Source organism: Loxodonta africana, chromosome 9, assembly GCF_030014295.1.
Source record: "Loxodonta africana isolate mLoxAfr1 chromosome 9, mLoxAfr1.hap2, whole genome shotgun sequence".
NCBI classification, from domain to species: Eukaryota; Metazoa; Chordata; class Mammalia; order Proboscidea; family Elephantidae; genus Loxodonta; species Loxodonta africana.
Genome location: NC_087350.1, coordinates 93,056,196 through 93,066,946, shown reverse-complemented (window position 1 = coordinate 93,066,946; position 10,751 = coordinate 93,056,196).

Below are 10,751 nucleotides of genomic sequence, written 5' to 3'. Positions count from 1 at the left end.
CAATTCTTCTTCAGTTTTCCTTATTCATTGACCAATTTTCATATGTATATGAGGCAACTGAAAATACCATGGCTTGGGTCAGGTGCACCTTAGTTCTTCAAATGACATCTTTGCTTTTCAACACTTTAAAGAGGTCTTTTGCAGCAGATTGGTCAATACAGTGCATCATATGATTTCTTGACTGCTGCTTCCATAGGCGTTGTTGACTGTGGATCCAAGTAAAGTGAAATCCTTGACAAGTTCAACACACTCACCTGTTAGTTTGTTGTACTGCAGTGGCTTGCGTGTTGCTGTGATGCTGGAAGCTATACCACCGGTATTTCAAATACCAGCAGGGTCACCCATGGTAGACAGGGTTCAGTGGAGCTTCCAGACTAAGACACACCAAGAAGAAGGACCTAGCGGTCTACTTCTGTAAAAATTGGCAAGTGGAACATATATAGGCCATCCCCAAAATGAATACTAAACCCAACTTTTCCTAGGACAAATTTTTCCTACTGTTATATTATTCCAAAAATTACACCAGTAAGAAACTGAAACAAAAGAAACTTATACAGGGTAAAGCTTTTAAACATCCTGAGACATGTCATATAGAAACTTCCACTCATAGCAGTTACTTTAGATACTTATGAGTGAATTCCTCTTTATTATTAAAAGAAGATGTTGAAAATTAAGGTCAAATGAGTAAAGCCTCACATACCCAACATTTATTTCCAAGCTTAAAAAATGCAGAGTTCACAAAGTATGGCACCCACCCCAAGTAGCGAAGCAACTTTTTTTCCTTCATTAAGACATATCAAATACTTAAATGCAAACCACAGAGGATAAACAATGGTTTAACTGTTGTAGGAAAAAAAAAATCCTCCAGAAAAATTTACCTTTGGGGTATGTGTGAATTTTCCCATGCCACTGCTGTGTTAAAACTTTATGAAACAAACAAGAACACTGCTTACAGGGCCGGCTTCAACTGGAACAGTTTTCATTTTGACAGGAATACAAACATACCTATTAAAATCCTTTCCACATTGTATATCCTTTCAGATTTAGAAGCCTCCAAGGGTACATTCAGTACTTCCTGACCACACATGACCACACACATCAACAGTTTTGTCTGTAAGCCTCAAAGTTATCTACTCTTTCAATGGACAAACACACAGAAATGCCTTGAGGCAAGACAGTAGGTAGCTAAGCCTCTGAGGCCCAAGAACTGCCCTAAATCAATTTAACAAGGAAAAACCTGTTGGCCTCCTCAACTGAGAGTCTGGTCTGTGTTTGCTATACTTGGCAAGAGGAGTGATGAGAAGTCAGCAGAGTTCTTAGAAGGAAGTACAGTCTTAGAAAAGCTGAAATGTGCAATTTAGATGGATAAGGGGCAAAGCTTCTGGTCAACCCACTAAATGGTTTACTAGAAATTGTTCGGACATTATTTCCACATACCATGTATCTCTATAAAGCTCTTCCATTCTCCTACCAGCCACAGAACAGGTTTCCACCAAACTCAGTCCTTTGCCAGGCAATTTTGCAATCAATAAAAGTGGAACTATTGTGGACTCCATCTCCAGTCCTTGGTAAAAGTATCCAGAATTGGTTGCAAACTGGACTCAAACCATTGAGTCCAAGCAAACGACTAATATTTGTAATATCCCAGCCCTAAGGTCCATCCAACCAAGGTTGCCAGATTCTCAGGGGCAGGAAAACTCTCAATGCATGAACTCCAGAATCAGTCCCTGGCCCTAGGAATCTGTATTTTAACAAGTTCTCCAGTTCAATCTTATCTATGTTCTAGTTTGAAAAACAATGCTTTAGAGCGCGTCTCACACTTTAATGGACATATGAATCAACCCTGGAATCCAGTTAAAAAGCAGATTATGATTCAGTAGGTTAGGATCTTAGATTTTGCTGAAATGTCTGCATGGTCAATTCAAAACATGAGTATCACAGGAGATGACAGCTTCATTTAAAAATAGTGTTATCCAAAGACAGATAAAATACTTATAGAAAATGACTACATTTTCAACTCACCAGTATTCACACCTCTCTAATTACAGGAAAATTTTTATTGGAGGGGAGTGTGATTAAAGAAGAACTGCTCCACTTGACTTGGTAAGAGATCCAAACTGGCTGATCAAACAGATGGCCATCTGGTCAATCCACTGCCATTTGAAAGGCTGTTCTAAAAATATCTTTATATAAGTGTTCCAATCTCATCAAACTATAATGACTTTGAATTAACTGATGCTAGCTAGCAGGAAATAAATTTTTAATGTGCACTTTGGAGTCCCATTTATAATACAATTACCAAAACCTTCTGAGATCACCAAACGGTTTACCCAAATAAAGACTAGGAACATATCCTGAATCCACTCTACTGAGAAGCCAGTATAAACTAGTTTTGTATATTACAGCAATCTCTATAAGCCTTTAAAATAAAAGGGAGTCCACCAACCTGCTTTAGCTAAGTACACTCACAGTAAAATGCCCAAAATAAGCATTTTCTTTTTGCACATTGCACAACATAAATATGTGTGGTATAAAAGTAAGCAGGTACCTGGCTACCCACTAACTTGGAGACCCACTAACTTCTGTAGAACGGGGACAACACAGAATTTCGTGCCTCACAGGTTCTTGTGAGAATCAAATGAGAAAATGTACATAGAAGCATATGCTTAATCACAAAGCAGCATGATTATTACATATGTACATACACTTACATATACACTCCTCTATCAGAATGATATCCAAAGGCAAAAGTGCAACCTCTTGAAAATTAAATACTTATGTTCATCAGAAGACTTCTCCAAAAGAGTAAAAATGAGAACTTACAAACTGGGGGAAAAAATTTTGGCCATGACATATCTGACAAGGGTCTCATCTCTAAAATTCATAGAACCTTTAACACCTCAACAACAAAAAGGTAAACAATCCAATTAAAAAATGGGGAAAGGATATGAACAGACAGTTCACTAAAGAAGACATTCAGGCAGCTAACAAACACATAAATAAAGGCTCGCTATCAAAAAAAAATTTTTTTTTTATCATTAGCCATTAGAGAGAAGGAAATCAAAACTACAATGAGATACCATCTCATGCTGACAATATGGCACTAATCAAAAAAAAAAATAGAAAATAACAAATGTTGGCAAGGTTTTAGGGAGGTTATAACTCTTATATACTGCTGATAAGAATGTAAAATGGTTCAACCACTATGGAAAATAATATGACGCTTCTTTAAAAAGCTAGAAATAGAAATGTCATATGATCCAGCAATCCCACTCCTAAGTATATGCCCTAAAGAAATAAGATCAAAAGCCATGACAAGAATAGACACGCACATCCATGTTCACTGTGGCATTATTCACAATAGCACAAAGATGGAAACCACCTAAGTGCCCATCAATGGATGAATGGATAAACTGTGGTACATATAATCACAAAATGGAATATTACACAATGATAAAGAATAATGATGAGTCTGCAAAACACAACATGGATGAACTTGGAGGATATTATGCTGAGTGAAACAAGTCAATAAGGACAGGACAAATATTGTATGAGACCACTATTATTTAAAAAAATAAGAAAAAGTTAACGCATAATTAAAAAAAAGTCTTACATGGTTACTAGGGATGGGGGCAGGGATGGAAACATTACTAGATAGAGGACATGTGTTAATATTAGCGAAGAGAAAGGAAATATACAATATGGGGGAGGTTGGTACAACATGACCAAGACAAAGGAAGAAACTGAGAGGAACGCAAGAGTAAAGGGCAACTGTGGCAATTAATATAACGCAGACAATCCCGCAACAACAGTATTAACTAACAAATAATCTACTAATGGATACATTGGTAGATAGGTATGCTAAAGAGGTATAGGAGTGTTTAAGGGAGCACACCCACTTGCAGATATAGGTTTGGTTATAGATATTTCTACATACATAATTGTAGGTGCTGCATGTATATTAATATAGACAATAGAGCACGCAAGCGACACAGTCATGTTAACTTCTCAGATATAACCAAACACCTCGTGGGATGAGGTTCCCAGGCTTGAAGGTGAAGGACCATAGACCTGAGGGACATCTACGTCAACTGGTATAATATACTTCATAAAGACAATGTTCTGCATCCTACTTTGGTGAGTGGTGTCTGGGGTCTTAAAAGCTTGCAAGTACCCATCTAAGATACAACTATTGGTCTCTTCCTGTCCAGGGCAAAGGAAAGTGAAGAAAACCAAAGACTCAAGAGAGCAGTTAGGCCAAAGGACTAATGAACCACATGAATCACAGCCTACATGACCCCAAGACCAGAATATCTAGATGGTGCCTGGCTACCACTACCATCCTCTGTGACTGGGATTGCAGCAGAGGGTCCCAGACAGAGAAGAAATATGTAAAAAAATAAAAGGTCAAATTCATAAAAATGATCAGACTTACTGGTCTGACAGAGACTGGAGGAATCCCCAAGACCATGGCCCTAAGACACGCTTTGACTCAGAGCTAATGTCATTCCCAGAGACTACCTTTCAGCCAAACAATAGACAACTCCATAAAATAAACGGTAACAGCCAAGAGGAACGTGTCCCTTAAAACAATCAATTACACAAGATCAAAGGCAAAGATGAGAAGGCAGGAAGGGGCAGAAAATATGAACAAAAGGAAATGGGGAACCCGGTGCAGAAATGAGAACAGTGCTGACACACCAGTGAGGGTAATGCAACCAGTGTCATGGAACTCTTTACACACAAACTATTGAATGGGAAACTAATTTGCTCTGTAAACTTTCATCTAAAGCACAATTAAAAATGAAAAAATACGCAAAGGTGAAAGTGCAGGCACAATAAAACTAGAGAAACAACCCCTTCATTGGAGCTGCTGTTTCTGAAATGTTGGGCATTAAACTGGGGCCAACATTCTCTAAGGAGCCAGTCTTCCCTAAAGACATAAATCAATGAGTTCCAGACTGTACCTGTGAAACTTTCTGACACCCACACATGCAGATTACCCCACAAAAAGCCCAACAAGTGAAGTGAAGCCGACAAAGAGTAAACACAGAGAGACACATTCCTGAGAACAGAGCAATGTTTTCGGCTGCGTCATACCCAGGTTTGCACAGGGAGGATTCAGAGAGAAAGGAACGGTACCGGTTATTTCTACACGCAGCAGCCACAGCCATCCTGGCTTCCTCAAAGCACCAAGGTGTTTAGGTGACTGATCAGCACAGCATGCTGATGATCCATTGTACATTTGATTTGGCTCAGGATCATCCAACTGAACTTGCTAACACAGTATACTCCCAAAGAATCACCCATTAAAAACAATCCAAATACTGACTCTAAATGTGCATAAGGCTTTTTGTGATCTCCGCTGGAGCTTATAGTATCTAACAGCTGCAACTGTGACTGTTCTAGCTAATTGCTCTCAGCAACAAAAATAAACAATCGCTCCAGGAAGAAGACTGTACCCACCAATACTAGTGAATTTTTCAACAGTTAGAAATTTCAAATCTTGATTGAAAACCTTGCTACTAGTAAAAGTGTCAAAGAACGAACCCTGGGTTGAAGAGGCCCAGAAAAACAGAGTTCTTATTTTGTATTTAGTATCCTTCCCCCACCAAAAAAAAGAAAGTGCCTGAATCTGGACGAATTTAAGCAATCTGAGCTATTTTAACTCATGTATAACTTTTTAACATATGGGGGAAAAGAGTCTCGCTGATTGGAGCTATTTTTAAAGTGCAGTTCTACCGTAAAAATAGACATTTACTCATAAGGATGCTTGAATAGAGAACAAGCCCAATCTATGTCTCATTGTTAAGAAAGGGGTGAAAAAAGGCTGTCGAGCTTTCTAGAGAGCTGTTTATGGTCCGCCTGTGATGTCACGGCACAATCCAGGTGCACTTTAATGAGCGTCTTCCAGCCTCGTCAATCCTTTGAAAAGTGCTCTTCTCTGAGCACATGCAGTAAGCAGGCACTATTCACCCAGAACCTTGCAGAAGAGGTTTCTGCAATCAGGGACCCAAGGAAGGAGGAGGTAAAATCACTCACCCACAATTGAGTTCATTGGTGTCCTCTCCTCCCAGTCCCCACTCAGAAACGGAGTAGTTTCTTGGGCTAAGGAGAGAAAGGAAGGATGGAAACAGGTGACTTATCAGTACTGGAGGCAGCTACCTGTCCACTGTGCACAAAGAGAAACGGTAGTTTCCTACCAGCTCTCCTCTCCCCATCTGGCACCTGCCGCTGAGCTGAAGCTTTCAATCAAACTGCCTGCCTTAGACCAAGGAAAGTGGGCACTTAAGCACCTACCCTAACGGAGGTTTACAGAAATCACCCCAGTTTCTGGGCTTCAATTCGTTCTCGGCCTTTATAAAACCTTAGGGGAAAAAAAATGCAGTTCCAACAGGAAACCATGTAGAGTTCTTGATTTTTCTACTTTTCTGTCAGCAGCAATCAATACCATAAAAATCTGGAAACAGCTTTCATTTGCTACGTCTTAAGCCAAAATCAGAAATGCATTATTTTGTCTGTTTTTTAAAATAAAAACTTCTCTCCAGATAGAAAGAAGAGATATACCAAAAAAAAAAAAAAAATTCTCTCCAAGGAAAAAAGCAAATTTCAATGTTTTAAAAGTTTATTAAAAAGATTAGATATATAATTATAATTTAAAACAAAAAAGTGGCAGAGAAAAAAGCTATTCAATTCCTAGTAAATTTTGGTTTTGTACTTTTTGTGCTTTATAAATTTTCTAGTTACTATATTGTTATTGGTTGAAATCATCAACAATGATATAAATACAATGAGTGCATCAAAATAAAACGCTGTATGCACTTACCTATATTCAACTTCCGGATGCCACACATGTCCTGTAGGATTTCAGAAATCTGACCCCATAAAAGGACACAGTTTATGAAAGTTAATTCAGCTGTGTCTTAGTACTTCAATGACAGATTAAGGCACAGTTCCAAGATTTAGAAGAGTTGGGTTCAAATGCCAATTCTCATGCCAGCAAAAGAACCTTGGACAAACTTAACTTTTCTGGACCTAGCTTACACATCTGCAAGACAAGGTGAGGAATAAGACCCCTCAAGTGTCTTCCAGCTCAAAACTAGAGTAAAAAATAGGCATCAACTAAATGCTCAGCCCAGAAATATAGCACAGCAACTGGTATACAGCAGGTGCTCAATGTACATGTACTGAAAAAATTAGTAGAAAGGAAGTATTTAACAAAGTAGATATCTAAAACAGCACTTCCCATCTGTGTGTCATGGTGTGTTTCTGCTCCACAAAGGGGTTACAGGTGCATCCAGATACTGGTCCCCTTAGGACTAGAGCCCATGACATGAAAAGGTTTGGGAACACAACTTCTTAAATGTACTATAAATCAGGCAAAAAATGAATCTCTTTAATCTTCTGGATAAGCTTCAGACTACATTTACGAAAATACGTTGTCATCACCCTTTGTTTAAGGAAGTCCAGAATATTGGCCTTATCATCAGGCACTCAGACATTTAATCCTAAAACAGAAAACATGAGTTGCAGATTACTTGAAAAAGCCTTTCCTTATGCAACGTATGGGTGTGAAACAGATACTTCTTTAGGGCCAACCCAAAAAAACCCCATTGCCATGAAGTCAATTCTGACTCATACCAACCCTGTAGGACTGAGCAGAACCGCGCCAAAGGGCTTCCAAGGAGCAGCTGGTGGATTTCAAACTGCCGATCTTTCGGTTAGCAGCCATAGCTCTTAACCACTGCACCGCCAGGGCTTCAACAGAACTAACGAAAACCAGAGTACATTCAAAACATACTTGGGCATACCCAACGCCATTGAGTCAATTCCAACTCATAGCGACCCTACAGGACAGAGCAGAACTGCCCCCCAGTTTCCAAGGCTGTAATTCTTTAAGGAAGCAGACTGACACATCTTCCTCCTGTGGAGTGGCCAGTGGGTTCGAACCGCTGACCTTTACTTTAGCTGCCGGCCACTTAACCACTGTGCCACCAGAGTTCATATGCCTGGGCACAGGCAGAGAAAACACACCAACCACCACTCTCAAGAGATGAAATTCTGCATAAGAATATTTAATACAGGAACAATTGCAATTTCTGGTTCACCATTTACGGCAGTATCTACTTATCTTACCAATGGTAACTCGGGAAATTTTTGGTGTGAAAACCTACGTTATGTCTTACAACTTCACAGAACAGATACAGATACCTAGCTGTTTTTGAAGGAAGGGGAGGATCCATGACACTCAAGTACAAGTATGGAGACTTACTTTTACCATGGAAGGAGTGGTGCTTCCAGACATGTTGCTTTTTCTGATTCAAGGTCCTTCCTAGAAATAAAACTGCTGCACCTTTTGGATGCCTGACCCTTGCTATTCCTAGGTCATGACCTCCCTCACACCAATTGCTCCTTTACCAGGATTACAATGAAAAGCTTGCCCTCTAGATAACAAAGCTGTCTTGCCAATTGCGCTTAACTCCAAAGACTGGATCAGCCTGAAGGTGGGTGCTCATTTTGACAGGACCCCAAGGAGCCCCATGGATGGGCTGGTTTCTTTTGAAACATGTAGTCAACTGTCCAGGGATGATTCTTGGAAGAAGTGCATCAGGAAAACCAAAGTAAGAGGTGGCACGTGGCTACTGACAGCCTGTAGGTCAAACGGCCCTACAAAGGAAGTGAATAATCCAGCCTGCCTTGTATACTGAAATGCTGTTAGAATGTTGTGCCTTTCTTTCCAGTAGCTCTTCACTGAAAGGTAAAGTGTGGCCAACCAAAACACCACCACAAAGGTAACAGACTGTCAAACTAAAATCTCAACTTGTACATTCCTGAGAAACATTTGGATTTCATAGTTTTTCTTTCACCTTCTATGAAAGTTATACTTGAGTGATTCGGGAAAGAAAAACGGCATATTGAATAAAAGGGTAACCAGGGACTCTGGAATACTAAAGAAGGGTCACTTATTATCTTATATCATTGAGTTTGAAAGGTATATAATCTGAGAAATAGATCAGTCCAGCATTCTATTACTGGGGAGGCTTTTTTTCCTGTTTGGTCTTTTTGCATACACTGGGTACTGGGTGGGTACAACATGACCCAAATTAATGCTTCTTTTAAAAAGAAGACAAATGTTCTTACTAACGAGTCCTATGCAACTCCCCAAATCACATAAAACTTACTGTGGCAAATACCTTTAGTGTTATGGAAAAAATGGACAATAAGGACAAAGTTTCAATGTTTAGGTCCTCTGAACTTCATTATGAACTAAAATTTCTGACTAATCTCAGATTTAACTTGTCATAGACACGAAAGTATGTAACAAATTCATATGTCTATACTGAATATAACTTAAATATTAATTGCTCAGAAATACAAGAGGACAAAGGCTCAGGGTCTTTGACCACAGTGTTCTCTACCTAAACTCACTTCCCCAATGTATTTTATATCCTGCCTATGCTTAATGACCCAGTTCAATGGCTACCACTTCCCATTCCCACTTCATTAACCCCCCGCCACGTAAAAGCCATAACTTTCCTCATTTTTTTCTTTTAATATATTTTGAGTAGAGCGCTCTTGACTTTTACAGTAGAGTTACTTGTGGATGTGGAATTATTTTCTAGAGCATGACAGGCTCTGTAACACCAGAGGGGCATGCCTCTTATCTGCCAAGCATTTATGTCCACTTACTAGAGACACTGCACACAGCAGGGGCTCAGTGCCTGGTTCCTACATGGTATTTATTTGAAAACATAATATCCATGATATATTTCTGGGGGTGAAGAAACTTAGTCCTAATCTACATCTTTAGCTATTTAAACTAAGAATAATGTTAATACTAAGTTTGAGACCCTAAGATTGTTATCTGTCTTAATTGAAAGTAGAATAAAACCAGCCAGCATGCTTTTAATGAGGAATATTTTACCGTATTAGTGTTTTGCAAATTATCACTCCATGTACGTTTAGAGAGAGCATAGTCCATCCAACTATTCAGATTAAGTGTCTTATTGTGCAGAGATTTTATATTTTATTTCAGAAAGGATGTAGACCACCTAACGAGTATAGAATCATCTGAAGGGATTCACTGAACTCAAAGATACTCATGACAGAAAATTACACAAATCAGCCAATAATTCCAGAAAGAAGAAGAATCTTTAAGAAGGGCAGAGCACGTTCACTTTTTGTGCGGTGTAACTAGATTTATCAAAACGAAAGCAAGTTAGCTTGACACCTGCTTCTGAGCTCTGGTTGTACATATTACATTGTACGGTGATGGCCTTGGCATGTCTGCCCTCCCTTCTAAATGACGATTTCCCGGAAAGTAGGCATCACCTCTTGGTCATTTTTGTAGACTAAGGGCACAGCATAGTAAACCAAACTAAACCCACTGCTGTTGGGTCGGTTCTGACTCACAGTGAACCTATAGGACAGAGTAGAACTACCCTTTTTTTTAATAGGGTTTCCAAAGCTGTAAATCTTTATGGAAGCAGACTGCCACATCTTTCTCCTGCGGAGCCACTGACGGCTTTGAACCAACGATTTTTGATTAGTAGATAAGCACTTTGACCGCGACATATAACTCGGACTCCACTCATGGCATAGTAGATATCCAATACACCTACGCTGAACAATCAAAATGTTCTTCTGTGCATTTCTATGAATCAGAATTTTGGAAAGGTTGATTTCAGTCAACAGGATGCCTATGTTAATGGTGTAAATGTTTAGCCCTTCCAACCTGAAGGGAATTGATC